The sequence below is a fragment of the Onychomys torridus genome, chromosome 2 (assembly GCF_903995425.1).
Source record: "Onychomys torridus chromosome 2, mOncTor1.1, whole genome shotgun sequence".
Lineage (NCBI taxonomy): Eukaryota > Metazoa > Chordata > Mammalia > Rodentia > Cricetidae > Onychomys > Onychomys torridus.
In genome coordinates, this window is record NC_050444.1 from 62,682,846 (window position 1) to 62,700,457 (window position 17,612).

Consider the following 17,612-nt stretch of genomic DNA (forward strand, 5'->3'; position numbering starts at 1 on the left):
TCTGCCCTCATTTACTCCATAGTCTCCCCTGCTTTCAGAATGCCCTTTGTCCTTTCCTACCAAGTTTACAAGCACCCCCCCCCCTCCCCGTACAAACATCCACAAAGGGTGGGACATGTCAGGCAGAGAGATTGATAGTTTCCCACTTTAGGGAGAGAAAATTGAGTGCTTTTGCTTAGGTGGTTAGCTTCTGCAAATGGGGTCGTCCCACAAACCAGAAGCATCTGAAGTGAGAGGGTTTCTTCTCATGGTGGAGAGGCTCCTTAGGCAGCCTGGATATATATACATTGTTTCTATTGTCTTTCACCAGTTACTCCCGAGTTCAGTACTTGGAGACATTGAGGTTTTTTTTTTTTGTTGTTGTTGTTTTGTTTTTGTTTTGTCTTGATTTGACTAAAGCATTTTTTTTTTGGAGGGTGGAATCCCTGAGTGAAGATGGAGTTGGGGGGTAGAGACAGAGGAAATGAGTGTTTAGGAATCCATTTTTTTTTTTTTAATTTCTAGAATTAAGTAAAATAGGCCAATGAGTCAATTTTAGTTTGTTTTGAAGGGAGGGGTTATCTTGGCACAAGTTTTAAACGAATATCTTAGTCATGTAGTTGTGATGTGTATTTTTAGGACTACCCAATTACTTAACTCTTATTTTGTACCGTTCAAAAGCCTCAATTTCAGGCTTTAAACTGGGTCAACTTTGTTGAAAATAGGATTGATAGAGAATGCTTAACATTCATGCATGTGATAGTTGCTGAATACTTAGTAAAAGGACATTTTTAGAACATTATGTAAGGGTGGTAGGTATCCTTACCAACTGTTTGCTTCATCTTTTGTGGTCAGTGTACATTATACTTTTTAGACGCAGGTGCTTAAAATTACTAAGTAAAGGTTCAAGTTATTAGTGACAGATTGGAAAGGGTATTATTGTGTCCATGTTGAGGTGTGTTGTATGTACTGTCAAATATAAACATTCATTTGTAGATATTGGAAGTATTGCACAAAGTGGAGTTCATATGATAACTTTCCTAGAAAACACTTTGAAAGCAAATGCCTGGTTAATTTTAAAGGATACAGTTTGTGAGTTTGCTTTTTGTTCTTTTGGTTGAGACAGGGTTTCTCTTTGTAGCCTTGGCTGTCCTGGAACTCTCTGAGTAGACCAGGCTGTCCTTGAACTTACAGAGATCCACTTGCCTCTGCCTCCTGAGTGCTGGGATTAGAGCACTGTACCACCACACCTGACTTAAGGACACAGTTTAATTTCCAAAAAGTGTTATTACTGAAACAATAGTTAAGGTAAATTCCTCTATTGGAATTTTTTTGTTTAAACTATGAAAGAAAATAATACTTCTGCTTACTAATGGGGAACAGAATGTGGCACTCTTGATTTGGAAATGATAATATAGAAATACTTCCTGTAGCATAATTTAAAACAAAGGCTTTGGACTGGAACTGTAGCTCAGTGGTAGAGTACTTGCTTATCATGAATAAAGCCCTGATTTTAAACCCCAGCAACACACACAACAAAATAAATTACAGCTTTAGTCCTGATGCAAAGATTGGCTTTGGGGACTGGGTGTATATCTCAGTGGTAGAGGGCCTGTCTCCAGTACTGCCTAAACCCACACATGTCCTTGAAATCCCAGCCGTCAAGAAGCAAAGGCAGGAGTTTTGCAGGCAAATTAGAGGGCCAGTCTAGTCTACATAGTAAGTTCTAGGCCAACCAGGACTGCATAGCAAGAGGGGGGGCGGAAAAGAGAAAGGAAAGGCTTTATTTCCTATTTAAGATGTTTTTTTGTTTTTCCAGACAGGGTTTCTCTGTGTAGCCCTGGCTAACCTGGACCTAGCTCTGTAGCCCAGGCTGGCCTCGAACTCAGAGAGAGATCTGCCTGTCTCTGCCTCCTGAGTGCTGGGATTAAAGTCAAGCAGCACCAAGCCTGGCTCATGTCCCCTTTTTTAAGATTTCTTTTATGTGTATGACTATTTTTGCTTTCATGTATGGATGTGTACCGCATGTGTGCTTGCTTGGTGTTTTCAGAGTTCAGAAGAGGGCATCGGATCCTCTGAAAACTCCAGTTACAGATGGTTGTCAGCCACCTTGTGGGTGTTGGGAATTTAACCGGGGTCCTCTGCAAGAGCAGCAGATGCTCCTAGCCACTGAGCCAATTCTTCAGCTCCTGTTTAAATTTTTTTTTTTTTTTTTTTTTTTTTCCAAAACAGGGTCTCTGTGGGTAGCCCTGGCTGTCCTGGAACTCTCTGTAGACCATGCTGGCCTTGATCCACCTGCCTCTGCTTCCTGAGTGCTGGAATTAAAGGCGTGCACCACCACCACTACCTGGCTAAATTTCTTAATATTAGGATTTGTGTTCCCTATTTTTTTCTGTTTTAATTTTACAAAGTTGTGTTTGTGTGTGTGTGTTTGTGTATATGGGTGAGCACAGGCCACAGCTTGTTTGTGGGGTTCAGAGAACAGCTTTTGGGGTGTAGTTTTTCCTTACACCTTTCTGTGGCTTCTAGGGATTAAACGCAGATTTATAGGCTTGTATGGCAAGAGCTTTATCTGCTGATCCATCTCGCCTGCCCCTGTACTAATTTTTTGATGCCGGGGGTTGAACCCAGGGCTTCTCAAAGTCTGTCCTTTAAGCTGAGCCCTCAGCATTTTTACTGTTTAGTTTTTTTTTAAGAAAAATGTCACCCCCCCAAAAAAAAACCCAAACAAACTCCTTACTCCCATGGCTCATTCTGTAGTGTTGGTGCCAGCCTGTGCTGCAGGATGAGGTCCTGAATACAGTTCATGACGGCCAGGGACTCACTCTGTAACTTGTATGGACTTCCAACTCACCGGCACTCTTCTCAGGCCTCTGCGGGGCCAGGGTAATAGGTCCGTGCTATCCTGTTCTAGTAACGTATGAAAACCCCTTTTTTATTTTTAAAGACATGCCTCATATAACCTAGGTTGCCTTGTAGCCAACTATGTAGCCAAGGATGACCTTAAACTTCTGATCATGCCTCCCACCTCCCAAATGCTGGCATTACAGGCTTTTGTCACCATGCCAGGTTTATGCCATGCTGGAGACTGAACCCAGACAAGCACTCTGCCAACTGAGTTATATCCTCAACATCAAAAATGGAAAATCCTCTAAAAATACTTGTGTGTGTGTGTGTGTGTGTGTGTGTGTGTGTGTGTGTGTGAGAGAGAGAGAGAGAGAGAGAGAGAGAGAGGGGGAGTCAGTCAGTCTGTTTGCCATGGGGGTTGGGTGCTTTCAGAAGCCAGAAGAGCACATCAGATCCCCTGGAACTGGAAGTTGCAGAGGGTTGTGGGCCCACTAATGTGGTTGCTGGAAATTGATCTTGGGTCCTCTTGAAAAACAGCAAATGCTCTTAACTACTGAACCGTCATTTTCGCCCTCAGAAATTATTTTGGGGGGGGGGTAGTGGTGGTGGTGGTGGTCATTGAAACAGGGTTTCTACATAGTCTTCAGTGTCCTGGAACTCAATATGTACACAGGCTGGTCTTTAACTCATTTTGTGTGTCAATATGTACACAGGCTGGTCTTTAACTCATTTTGTGTGTGTGTGTGTGTGTGTGTGTGTGTGTGTGTGTGTGTGTGTGTTTTGCCTGCATGTATGTCTGTGCACCATGTGCATACCTGGTGTTCATAGAAGACAGAAGAGGTTACTAGATCCCCTGAAACTGGTGTTATAGATGGTTATGAGTTACTATGTGGGTGCTAGTATTTGAACCCTGGTCCTGGAAGAGCAGCCAGTGCCCTTAATTGGCTGAGCCATCTCCAGATCCTAGAATTTTTTTTTTTTTTTTTTTAAGATTTATTTATTGTAGGGTTGGGGATTTAGCTCAGTGGTAGAGCACTCACCTAGCAAGTGCAAGGCCCTGGGTTCGATCCTCAGCTCAAAAAGAAAAAAAAAGATTTATTTATTGTGTATTATGTATACAGTGTTCTACCTATGTGCCAGATCTCATTACAGATGGTTGTGAGCCACCATGTGGGTGCTGGGAATTGAACTCAGGACCTCTGGAAGAGCAGTCAGTGCTCTTAACCGCTGAGCTGTTTCTCCAGCCCTAGAATTTTTTTTTTTTAATTGCCTTTTACATACACATTTGTTTTGTTTTGTTTGTTTTCAAGAAAGACTCTGTTAAGCCTTGGCTGTCCTGGCACTCAGTCTGTAGACCAGGCTGGCCTTGAACTCAGAGATCTTGTCTCTGTCTCCTGAGTGATATATATATACATACATATATATATATATTTAAAGCTGAGGATCAAACCCAGGGCCTTGCACTTGCTAGGCAGGTACTCTACCACTGTGCTAAATCCCCAACCCCTTAAGATATATTTTTATATATTCATTTTAATCCCTGGAGGCAGAGACCTAGTGGCAATCCCTGGTGGCTTTAAGACCAGTTTGGTCGACATAGTGCCAGGACAGTCAGAGCTACATAGAGAAACTTGGACTCAAAAAACCAAAATTATTATTATTATTATTATTATTATTATTATTATTAATTTTTATTTTATGTGTGTATGTAAGTGCTTGTATGTATGTGCATCATGTGGCCTGGTCTGAGGAGGCCAGAAGGAGGGTATTGGATCTCCTGGAACTTGAGACAAGGTTTCTCTGTGTAGATCAAGACTATCCTTGAACTCAAAGATCCACCTGCCTCTGCCTCCCAAGTGCTGGGATTAAGGCAGTGTGCCACCACCACCTGACTGCCACTTTTTTTATTATTATTTTTAAATAGAAGTGCTTGGCCGGGCAGTGGTGGTGCACTCCTGTAATCCCAGCACTCGGGAGGCAGAGGCAGGTGGATCTCTGTGAGTTCGAGGCCAGCTTGGTTTCCAAAGTGAGTTCCAGGAAAGGTGCAAAGCTACACAGAGAAACCCTGTCTCAAAAAACCAAAAAAAAAAAAAAAAAAAAGAAGTGCTTTGCTTGCATGTATGTTTGTGTACCATATATGTGTGCCTGGTGCCTGAAAAGATCTGAAGATGTCCGCCTGTGAGCTACCATGTAGGTGCTTGAACAAGGTCCTCTGCAAGAATAACAAGTGCCCTTATCCTCCGAGCCATCTCTCCAGCCCCGAATCTCATGTTTAAGTGTATGTGTATGCTTGCATGATCTTCTGGGAGTGAGTTCTGTGCTTCTGCAGTGTGGGTACCGGAGATGGACTCAGTCAGCATACTTGGCAACAAATGCTTTTTACCTGTTAAGCCAGCTCTTTGAGAGGCAAAGTATGAAAACTCTTAACTGGTTTTCTGTTCAGTCTTTGTGAGAAATTTGTTTAGTGGCATTTCTGCTGTTTTTCTCCAAGTTATCTGACTAGTTCTTCCTTGGCAAAAGGTCAATTTGTGATCATTGTTTCTGTGTTTTTAAATTTCAGTTCTAGTGTGTTCCTCTCTAGCTGCAGCTGAAAGTTGGCACAGGGACTGACTAGATACTCAGCTGGTTAAGACTGCTTGCTGCCAAGGCTGATGACCTGACCTATGTGTGTCAGGCAAAGTACTCTACCACTAGTTCCAGTTCCTGCTGAAGTTACTCTTGGTTAATTGTAGCATAAGTTAAAGAGATCACTTAATAAACATCGTAGTGGTAAACTGGAAAGGAAGTTATAGGAAGACTACAGTATTCTATTTTAAGGAATCTGTTAGTTCTGGCTTTGAAAAGTTTCTTCTAGGACAGTCTTGGTGGCTTTGAGTCTTCTTCCCGCTTGCCGCTACAGGGTGCTCTTTTCCTACCTCAGTAAAGCGTTATTCTTTAAGGAACGCTTTCCAAGCCTGGCGGTGGCAGCACACGCCTTTGATCCCAGCACTCAGGAGGCAGAGGCAGGTGGAGCTCTGAGTTTGAGGCCAGCCTGGGCTACAGACAGAAACTACGGGTGGCGTTACTTTCCAGCTGAGGCCATGGGTTCAGTCTTCACTACTGCAAAATATTTGCTTTAGCTAGTAGGTGTGGTGGCTCACACCTACAAACTCAGTATATGGGAGGCTGAAGCAGGAGGATTGTCATGTTTTTGAATTACTGAGACCAGCCTGTACTGATAATTGAGACCCTGTCTCTCTCTTTAAAAAAAAAAAAGTTTTCTCTAGTGAGCAAAGCTTGCTAGTAGTGTTTGAGTATATATAAACTCTTAAGGTTATGGGCTCTTTTGCTCTATTTACTTATTACTTATTTCTTGTTTAATTCATTTATTTTTAAATATTTATATATTTTTTATGTATTAGGGGTGTGTTGTCTGCATGTACATGAGAAGAGGGCTTTGGAGCCTGTGTGTCTAAAGGTGGGTGCAGGGACTTGAACTCAGAACTTGGAAAAGTAGCCAGTGCTCTAAATTGCTGAACCATCTCTCCTGCCCCTGCTCTGTTGATCACAACTTACTTCATGTGTGCACCCTGAGGTCAGAGGACAACTTTGGGATTCATTTGTCTCCTCCCACCTTGTGGATCAAATTCCTGCCATTGCCTTAGAGGGAGTGTCAGTGTCTTCATTGCTGAGCTGTCTCATCAGCCCCTTGTTTGAGTCTTTTCTTTCCAGACAGGGTTTCTCTGGGTAACATCCCTTGCTGGCCTGGAACTTGCTTTGCAGACCAGCTGCGATCCACCTGCCTCTGCATCCCGAGTGCTGGGATCAAAGGTGTGCATCACTACCGCTGGCAAGCTGTTTGATTTTTAGAGACAGGATTTCCTGTACCCATGTTAGATTTGAAGTGAATTCCTCTTCTTTTTGCCTTTGCTTCACCCCCAAGTTCTAAGCATTGCTACTACATCTGGCTTTGTGTTTTGTTTTTGTCCCCCCCCCCCCCCAAAACAGGGTTTCTCTGTGAAGTAGTCCTGACTGTCTTGGAACTCACAGAGATCCACCTGCCTCTGCCTCCTGAGTGCTGGGATTAAAGGCGGTGACCACCACACCTGGCTTTTAACTTCTGTATTGTAAAAATTAAGGTAAAGATAGAATTAGGTTTTTTTTGTTCCTTAGATTCTCCAAATGAGGTTAAGCAGTCTTATCTTCACGGGACCACAGAAGTCAAGGTTGTTACTGCCGGCAGGTTTTACTAATGGTCCTCATTATCACTGTTGTGGAATGCTTCGCTTCCCCTACGTACATTTAGTTATAAGATGTCTTTACAAAGATGCTAATGTGCTATACTGACTATATTACCAAGATGACAATCATCTTCTTTTGTTGTTTAGCCAACCCTTCAGTCATTAAGAGCCTGAGCTCTAAATCAGGCGACCCAGCAACTAGATAAAATGTCACTGACATCAAATTCTAAAATAAAATCCAACTTCTTCCTAGGAGGAAAAATGTAGCCGGGCGGTGGTGGCGCACGCCTTTAAACCCAGCACTCAGTAGGCAGAGGCAGGCGGATCTTTGTGAGTTTGAGGCCAGCCTGGTCTACAGAGTGAGATCCAGGAAAGGCGCAAGCTACACAGAGAAACCCTGTCTCGAAACCCCCCCCCCCCAAAAAAAAAAATTGTAAGCAGAGCAACTTCACAGTCCAAATAGATTGAAAGTTTAAATCAAACCTGGTCTACAGAGCGAGTTCCAGGACAGCTAGGGCTGTTGCACACCTGTCAAGAAACGCTCTCTCAAAAAAGGATCTCTGAGTTTGAGGCCAGCCTCGTCTACAGAGTAAGTTCCAAGAGAGTGCTACATAGAGATCCTATCTCAGAGAGAGAGAACTCAAAAAATAATAGTAAGTAGTATTAAAGCTGGTCTCAGCTCAAACAGGAGAAACCCTTAAGCCCAGAAGTTTGAAGCCAGCCTGGACAACATAGTAAGGCCCCTCTCAGAAAAACAAAAAAAGAGCCGGGCAGTGGTGAAGCATACCTTTAATCCCAGCACTTGGGAGTTTCAGGACAGGGAGGGCTGTTACACAGAGAAACCCTGTCTCGTCCAGTTCCAGGGTCTCAGATGCCCTCTTCTGACTCTGGCAGGCACCAAGTGGGTATGTGGTGCACACATTTACATGAAATAATAGAAGAAATCTTAATTTTAAAAGTGTGCAATTCAAAATAGTAAAAAAAAAAAACCAACAACAACAAAAAGACAGGGTTGGGGATTTAGCTCAGTGGTAGAGCACTTGCTAGGCTCTGGGTTTGGTCCTCAGCTCCAGAAAAACAAGAAAAAGAAGTTGTCTCTAATAGGGAGGCACACCTGATTGATTTTGTGCTGTAGGTGTAACTCAGTGGTGGAGTGGGCGTTTAAGCATGTTCGAGGCCTTGGCTCAGTCTCCAACATCACTAAAACAGAAAAACACTTGCTCATGGTACATACTTAGAATGAGCAAAATGGAGCTGATCTTCAAAAAAATGGTTTTCTTTTGGATTTTTTTTTCTTCTCTTGGTTTTTGAGACAGGTTTCTCTGTAGCTTTGGCTGTCCTGAAACTCACTTGGTAGACCAGGCTGGTGTAGTTGGAGTTTTCCTGCCCGGCCCACAGTCAGGACAAATCTCTCTTACCCGTCAGTCCCACAGTCACTCAGACCCAACCAAGTAAACGCACAGAAACTTACATTGTTTATAAACTGTATGGCCGTGGCAGGCTGCTTGTTATCTACTTTTTCTATCTTAAATTAACCCATTTCTGTTAGTCTATACTTTGCCACATGGCTTGTGCCTTACTGGTGTCTTTACATGTTGCTTCTCATGGCAGCGGCTGGCAGTGTCTCCTTTCCCCAGCCTTCCACCTCCCAGAATTCTCTTCTCTCTTGTCCTGCCTATACTTCCTGCCTGGCCACTGGCCAATCAGAACTTTATTTACTCAGAGTGACATCCACAGCAGGCTGGCCTCCAGAGATCTGCCTGCCTCTTCTTGGTGAGTGCCAGGATTAAATGTGTCCATCATTGCCTGGCTATGTTTCCATTTCTTTTAGGTGTTAACGGGAATAGAATTGCTAGTTCAGAGGCTAAATCTGTGTGTACTATTTGAGGAACTATTAGACTGCTAGACATAGCAGATCTACCATGTTACATTCCTAGCTGTAGTCTTTGAGAGCTCCAATTTCTCCGTATTCTAACTGTATGTGTCCACTCTAAGAAAAATTAAGATCCATACCAAATTTGGAGGCAGAGGTAGGCTTTGTGAGCTCCAGACCTACTTGGTCTCCATTATAGTGAGTCCCAGGCCAGCCAGGGTTACACGGTGTTACTTTGTTTCCAGAAAAAGGGGAGGAGGTGCTGGCAAGATGATTCAGTGGATAAGGGTGCTTGCCATTGACCCTGAGGATTGTGAGTTTAATTAGTATCTAGGACCCACATAGTAGGAGAGAACCAATTCCTATAAATTGTTCTGATTTATACACTTGAGTGCACACACACAAAAACATTTCTTTAAATTGCGTGTGTCTGTATGTACATGTGCATATGAGCACAGGTGCCCAGAGAGGCCAGAGACATTAGATACCCTGGAGCTGGAGTTACAGACATCTGGGAGCTGTCCTCTGTGAGAACAGAGCAGCAGTGCCCTTAACTGCTGAGCCATCTTATCTCTCCAGATCTAAAACATTAATTTGTAACAGTTGAGTGTGTTTAATAGCTGAGATGCTACCTTCAATTTTGTAGAATTGACTGTTGGATTGTTAGATTTACATATTGTTGTAAACCAAAGAATTTCATCTGGTACTAATGCTACTGTCCAAAGTTGGCAGTTACAAAGTAATGGGAAGTTGGAGCTCTAAACCTGTTGAGCTAGCCTTGCCTCTTTCTCCTCCCTTTCAATTCTTAAACCCTTGTTTGTCCACACTTCAGGATCGAGCTATCAGGCCTGAGGTTGTAGCTCAGTGGTTGGTGCTTGCTTAGGGTGCATAAGACCTCATTCAGTTCAACTCCTGACGCTACAAAAGTAAAACGAAAAAGAACAGTTCAGTAAGTTAAATGTTTGTGTTTTTCTTTATGAGAGCTGTGTAAAGTTAGGTTTGTAAATTTGGTAAGGAAAAAAAAGTACAAGATAGGATGAAATTTTTCCCCCCTTGAGACAAGGTTTTTCTGTGTAGCCTTAGGTGTCCTGGAACTCACTCTGTAGACCAGGCTGCCCTTTATCTCAGAGATCCTCCCCCAAGCCCGGTGGATAAAGATAATATAATTTTATCATCATAGATATTATACAAAAATTCAAGTTTTATAGCAGTGATATTTAACATGTTTATTTTTTAAAAAGACTGGTATAGGAAAACAAGCTATATGAATGTCTTTCTTATCCCTGAAAGCCACTTAACTGTTCAAAATGTAATCCTCCAGAAATAAGTCTATGCATATGTAAACATACCTATATTCTCTAAAATTAGAAGTTATAGCCTGGTGTGGTTGTACACACCTGTACTCTGCAGGCTGAAGCAGAATGATTGCCCCTTATAAGATGACATTAAAGTGTTAACACTGGGGTTTTTTTTGTTGTTGTTGTTGTTGTTGTTTTTGTTTTTTCGAGATAGGTTTTCTCTGTGTAGCTTTGGTGCCTGTCCTGGATCTCGCCCTGTAGACAAGGCTGGCCTTGAACTCACAGAGATCTGCACAGCTCTGCCTCCTGAGTGCTGGGATTAAAGGCGTGCATCACCACTGCCCAGGATTTTAATTTTATCTTGGAGATCTCACTGTTGCCAATATGTGTGAACTAGTTGTATTGTTTGTGAAGGGTGTTCTGATTGTGAAGGATGTAAACTAAGTGACCTAGAATTTAAGACGGCTACTTCTGCAGTCTCCTGAATGTTAGTACTACAAGCATTATAATGTACCACACCACCTGCGGCTTTTTTTTTTTAATTTCTAAAATTTATTTATTTATTTGTTTGTTTGGTTTGTTTGGTTGGTTTTTTGAGACAGGGTTTCTCTGTAGCTTTGGAGCCTGTCCTGGAACTTGCTCTGTAGACCAGGCTGGCCTCGAACTCACAGAGATCCACCTGCCTCTGCCTCCCGAGTGCTGTGATTACAGATGTGCGCCACCACTGCCCAGCAAAATTATTTATTTTATGTACATTGGTGTTTTGTCATGGGTGTTGGGTCTCCTGGAACTGGAATTGCAGACAGTTGTGAGCTGCCATGTGGGTGCTGGGAATTGAACCCAGGTCCTCTAGAAGAGGTTATCTTAACCACTGAGCCATCTCTCCAGCCCCTGGGCTTTTTTTTATACTGTAGTTTTATGTTTTTCTATTTCATTTATTATTATCAGACTTAATTTTATGTGTATGAGTGTTTTGCCTGCAAGTATGTATATATGTATGTACATTATGTGTCTGCTTGGTGCTCCTGGAGGTCAGATTGGGTTTCAGATGCCCTGGAGCTACACTGCCATTTGGACCCTGGGAACTTAACACGGGTCCTCTACAAGAGCTAGTGCTCTTCACTGCTGACCCATCTCTTCCCACATTTAATTACTTTTCTCTTTGTTTTGTCTTTGTTTTTCTTTTTTTCAGAGCTGAGGATCAAACTTAGGGCCTTGCGCTTGCTAGACAAGCACTCTACCACTGAGCTAAATCCCCAACCACTATACATTTTTAATTGCTATTCAGTATACATGCTGTAATTTTGTACTTCCTATGTTGTTGGACTTTTTTTTTTTTTTTTTTTTTGCCTTTACCCTAATATAAATTTTATTTTCCAAGGAAATTTACTCTATACACCCTTAGAATGTAGCCTTTGCAATGAAGTATTGTAGATTTTAGAAATCTAGCCCAAACAGAGGTGTGCATCCATTCAAGAAACTGGGAAGATTGAGGGAGTAGAGACATACGAATTTAGGAGCTGAGGCCAGTCTAGGCAACATCACACAGCCCATCTCAAAAAGGAAAACAAATGGAGTAATGGATACCCTACAACCACCATTCCAGCCTTGGCCTAAAATATTACAGATATTATTATTATTATTTTTGGTGGAGCTGAGGATCGAACCCTGGGACTTGTGCTTGCTAGGCAAGGGTTCTACCACTGAGCTAAATCCCCAACCCCTTGTTTTATTTTGTTTTTTCGAGACAGGGTCTCTCTGTGTAGCTTTGCGCCTTTCCTGGAACTCACTTGGTAGTACAGGCTGGCCTTGAACTCACAGAGATCCGCCTGGCTCTGCCTCCTGAGTGCTGGGATTAAAGGCATGAGCCACCGCTGCCTGGCTGGTATTATCTATTATAAATTAATAGAAATAGATTTCTATAGGTCAGTATGTTTACACTGGAAACTTATTAGTAAATTTAATGATTTCACAAAAGTAAAATTGAAGCAAGTTCTGAAGGATGTTTAGATTTTCTTTATTTTTTCCTGAGTATCTGAATTTGGAAGCATTGAATACCAGTATCTTTCAGTTTTCCTGAGTATCTGAATTTGGAAGCATTGAATACCAGTATCTTTCAGTTTAATATTTTTTTTACATAGTTTCTTTTTACATAGAAACTAGATCAGAAGAACAAGGCAGATTTCATTAAGTTTGGCCAAGGATTTCCAATATTTGGTGCTTTCCGTAAATTCAAGTATTGGGGGGGGAGATGATTCCTATTTATTTACTTAAATATATATATATATATATATATATATATATATATATATGTATGTATGTATGTATGTATGTATGTATTTGTTTTTGTAGACCAGGCTGGCCTTTAATTTACAGAGACCTGCCTGCTTCTGCCTCCCCAGTGCTGGGATCAAAGGTGTGTGCCACCCCTCCCTCCCCCGGTGGTGACTTTTTTTTAAAGGTTTATTTATTTATTATGTATGCAGTGTTCTGTCTGCACCAGATCTCATTAGAGATGGTTGTGAGCCACCATGTGGTTGCTGGGAATTGAACTCAGGACCTCTGGAAGAACAGCCAATGCTCTTAACCTCTGAGCCATCTCTCCAGCCCCCTTGAAGTTTTTGTCAGAGATCATTAAATGCATTTTTGATGGGGCTTAGGGCAGTGTTCTATTCTATTAAGCATGATGAAGGGCTAAATACTTAAACCATTTTTGGAAACTTGAATAATAGTTGAAAAATATGTTAATCCAGGACTGGGTAAGGTGGTACATGCTTGTAATCCCAGCTCAGGATCACATAGTGAAGTAATGGAGTCTGCATATTTATGTAAAATACTATTTCTCTGTCCTTTGTTTTTCTCTGTTTAAATGAGGCTGAATTCAAGGCTAGTTGGGACTACATAGCAAGACCCACAGCACACAGATTTGATCTGTTTGTACTTTTTCAGAATCAGAATCTTTAGGTTAGAACAAGAATCTGGTGGAAAATCTCTACAAGTAATTCTACTTTTTATTTAATTTGTTCATGTGGGGATCATAGTGTGCATTCGGAGATAAGACGGCTCTCATGAGTTGGTTCTCTCCTTTGTTGGCACTGAGCTCAGGCCTTCTGGCCAGTGGAGCAAGTGCTTTTTACCTGCTCAGCCATCCTCGCTGCCCACAAGTGGTGGGGAAACTGATGACTTTTTTATTTTTGTTTTTTGAGACAGGGTCTCATTGTATATCCCTGGCTGGCCTGGAACTTGCTTTGTGGACCAGGCTGGAGTACTAGGCTGATCTTGAATTCACAGAGACCTGCCTATGCCTAGCAAATGCTGGGACTAAAGGTGTATGGTGCTACACCCAGTTTATTATTTTTTTATTGTTGTTTTGAGACGAGGTTTTATTGTAGGTGAGGATGACCTTGGATTCCCGATCCTGCCTCAATATCCAGAGTGCTATGATTATATACTACCTCAACCAGTCTCCATGTAATTCTTGCAAATCAACATATTCAATATTATTTTATGATTAGAATGTTTGTTTTAAAGTTATATACCTGTAAGGGTTTTGTTAGTTTGTTTCAGGGTGTTTTGTTTTTGTTTTTGTTTTTCAAGACAGAGTCTCTCTGTCAGCTCTGGCTGTCTTGAGACTTGCTTTGTAGACTAGGCTGGCCTCGAACTCACAGAAATTCACCTGCTTCTGCCTCCTGAATGATGGGATTAAAGGTGTGTGATACACTGTTTTTGTTTTTGTTTTTTAATTAAAGATAAGGTCTCACTATGTATTCCTTTTTTTAAAGTTATCTTTTTTTTTTCCTCATATGTGTGTGCCTTTGTGAGCTCATATGCACCACATGTGGGCAGCAGCCTGCAGAGACCAGAGAAAGGCATTGGGTTCCCTGGAACTGGAGGTGGAGGTGGTGGTTGTCAACTCCCACATGGATGCTGGGGACTGAACTCTGGCTCCTCTGCAAGAGCAGCAAGTGCTGAGCTGTGTCTGTAGCCTCTACCTGTGTTCCTTACTGGCCTGGGACTTGATGTAGAACAAGCAGAGAAAGGTTTTGAACATGTTTTGACCCTCTCTTCTTGACCCTTAAGTGCTGCTGTTACTAATATGCTCAGCTGATAAGTTCATTTTTAAAAATAATTTATTTTATTTTATTTTCTGTGCATTGGTGTGAGGGAGTCAGATCCCCTGGAACTGGAGTTACAGACAGTTATGAGCTGTCATGTAGGTGCTGGGAATTGACCAAGGTCCTCTGGAAGACCTTAACCGAGAAGCCATCTCTCCAGCCCTGATAAGTTCATTAAAAAAAAATTAATTTGTGAGTATATAAACCAGATGATAACTTTATTTAAATTTTGAAAGTTTTGGAAAACTAGTTTGCACTGCAAGGGAATAGCAGACTGGGTAGTGAGTAGAAGACTATTTAGACTGAGTTCAGAATTTTTTTTTTTTTTTCTTTTCGGACAAGATTTCTCTGTATAGCCGTGGCTGTCTCTGTAGACCAGGCTGGCCAATCCCTTTGGCCTCTGTGAGCACAAATATGCACATACCCACACAAAGACACATATACACATAACTAACCCCCTCCCCCCCAGACAAGGTTTCTCTGTAGCTTTGGAGCCTGTCCTGGAACTCCCTTTGTAGACCAGGCTGGCCTCGAACTCACAGAGAGCCACCTGCCTCTGCCTCATGAGTGCTGGGATTACAGGTGTGTGCCACCACCGCCTGGCCCAGCATGTGTTTTTAAAATTGAGTAGCTGAGGAGAATTTGTTCTTGACTAAGAATAGGAGAAATGGTAGGTTAAAAACTAGGCATAGTGTTATATGCCTGTCAATAATCCTACCATCAAGAAGCTGAGACAGGAGCTGGGGAGACGGCTCAGAGGTTAAGAGCACCGACTGCTCCTCCAGAGGTCCTGAGTTCAATTCCCAGCAACCACATGGTGGCTCACAACCATCTGTAATGAGATCTGGCGCCCTCTTCTGTATACATAATAAAATAAATAAATCTTTAAAAAAAAAAAAAAAAGAAAGAAGCTGAGACAGGAGGATTTCTATGAGTTTGAGGCCTTCCTGGGCTACATAGTAAGTTCTAGGCCAGTCTGGGTTTTCAGAGCAATAGGGATGAGGGAAGAAAAGAGAAACTGGATGACTCTCAAATTTCCTTTTTTTAAAAAAAGGTTTATTTGGGGCTGGAGATGGCTTAGCAGTTAAGAGCACTGGCTGCTCTTCAAAGGATCTGGCTTCAATTCCCAGTACCCATGTGGGAGGCCAGCCTGGTCTATGCAGTGAGTTACAGAACAGCTACACAAACCTTATCTCAATAAACCAACACATTCGTTTGTTCGTTCATTCGTTCATTCATTGTCTTAGTGTTTTGTTGCTGTGAAGAGACACCATGACCATGACAACTCTTATTTTTGTACCTATCTAGAGCTTTATTGGTAGAGAGAGAGACTGAGCAGAGGGAAGGGAGGGAAGAGAGTATGGAAGGGGGAAGAGAGAGAGAGAGGACAGACAGATGGAGAGAGAGTGGAAAAGTGGGGAAAAGGAACGCACAGAGGGCTCGCCTGCTGTAGTTAGAGTTTTCCTGCCTGGCCCAGTCAGGACAAATCTCTCTTACCCGCCAGTCCCACAGTCGCTCAGACCCAACCAAGAAAGCATACAGAAACTTACATTGTTTACAAACTGTATGGCTGTGGCAGGCTTCTTGTTATCTACTTTTTCTATCTTAAATTAACCCATTTCTGTTAGTCTACACTTTGCCACATGGCTTGTGGCTTACCAGTGTCTTTACATGTTGCTTCTCATGGCGGCGGCTGGCGGTGTCTCTCCCCAGCCTTCTACATCCCAGCATTCTCTTCTCTCTTGTCCCGCCTACACTTCCTGCCTGACCACTGGCCAATCAGAACTTTATTTACATAGAGCGATATCCACAGCAGCCTGCTTTTTAGGCTGGGACACTGTCACAGGCTGATGACGTAATTAAGGACAGAATCCTTACATTCCAGACTTTCACTTATTATAAAAAATAGCAGGTAGATGGGAATAGGGGCATCATTCGTTCCTCTCAAAAACTGCTTCCAGCTGATTTTTGGACATCCATGACAACTCTTATAAAGGGAAACATTTAATTAGGGCTGGCTTACATTTCAGAGGTTTAGTCCATTACCATCATGGTGGGAAGCATGATGACAGACAGACATGGGGCTGGAGAGGTAGCTGAAAGTTCTACATCCAGATTCACAGGCAGCAGGAAGAGACACCGGACCTGGCTTGAGCATTTGAAACCCAAAGTCCACCTCCAGTGACACACTTCCTTCAACAAGGTCACACTTTCTGATCCTGTCAAGTAGTGCCTCCTCACTAATGACCAAGTGTTCAAATATATGGGCTTATGAAGGCCATTCCTATTCAAACCACCATATTGATTGTGTTTAAGTGTATGTGTGTGCTTGGGTGTGCACATATGTGAGTGTAAGTGCTCATGGAAGGTAAGAGCTGGGCTTGCAGACGATTGTGAGTGCTCAAACTGAACTGGAAAGTGCTGGGAACTGAACTCAGGGGCTCCAGAGCAGTCCTTTTTTCAGTGTTAAGCCATCTCTTCAGTCTCTTTCCCTCCCTCCCTCCCTCCCTCCCTCCCTCCCTCCCTCCCTCCCTTTCTTCCCTGCTGCTTGGAACTAACTGTGTAGATCAGGCTGACCTCAAACTCACTGTGATCTGCCTGTTTCTGTCTCCTGAGTACAGGGCTTAAAGGTGTGTGCCATCATGCTCAGCCCCTTTTCCTTTTTTAAATTAATTTTTTAGATTGAAATACGAAGTAATGGTTGCATCATGGCCTCTTCAAATTATGTATACCATATTTTGTTGTCATTTATTTCTATCCCCACTGCCCCTCTCATGCCCCTTCCCGCATCCCTCCTGCTTGCTTGTTAAGCATACTCCATATCTTCCTTCTGTATTTCCCACATCCCTTAAGACTTCGTCCCCTCTAATTCCCCTCGGTTTGTTTAAAGTTAGATTTAGTGCATCTAATTTCTTGAGTCCTTATGGGTTGATTTTTTTAGAGTATAAGTAACCTTAAGAAGTGATAAAAGGGGGCTGGAGAGATGGCTCAGAGGTTAAGAGCGCTGACTGCTCTTCCAGAGGTCCTGAGTTCAATTCCCAGCAACCACATGGTGGCTCACAACCATCTGTAATGAGATCTGACGCCCTCTTCTGTGTACATAATAAATAAATTAATTAAAAAAAAAGAAGTGATAAAAGTCTCAAGTGCTACCTGAGACTGTTGACATTTCTTTCTCTCTCTTTTTTTTTCCTTTTTGGTTTTTCAAGACAGGGTTTCTCTGTGTAGCTTTGGCCTTTCCTGGAACTCAGCAGGCTGGCCTCGAACGCACAGAGATCCA

General features: G+C 42.4%; 1 protein-coding gene across 2 annotated transcripts in view; it reads left to right on the forward strand.

Moving 5' to 3' along the window:
- Ube2r2 (ubiquitin conjugating enzyme E2 R2) overlaps positions 1–17,612 on the forward strand; it is an 81,942-nt gene that overhangs the window by 1,398 nt on the left and 62,932 nt on the right. The gene's annotated exons all lie outside the window — the stretch shown is intronic.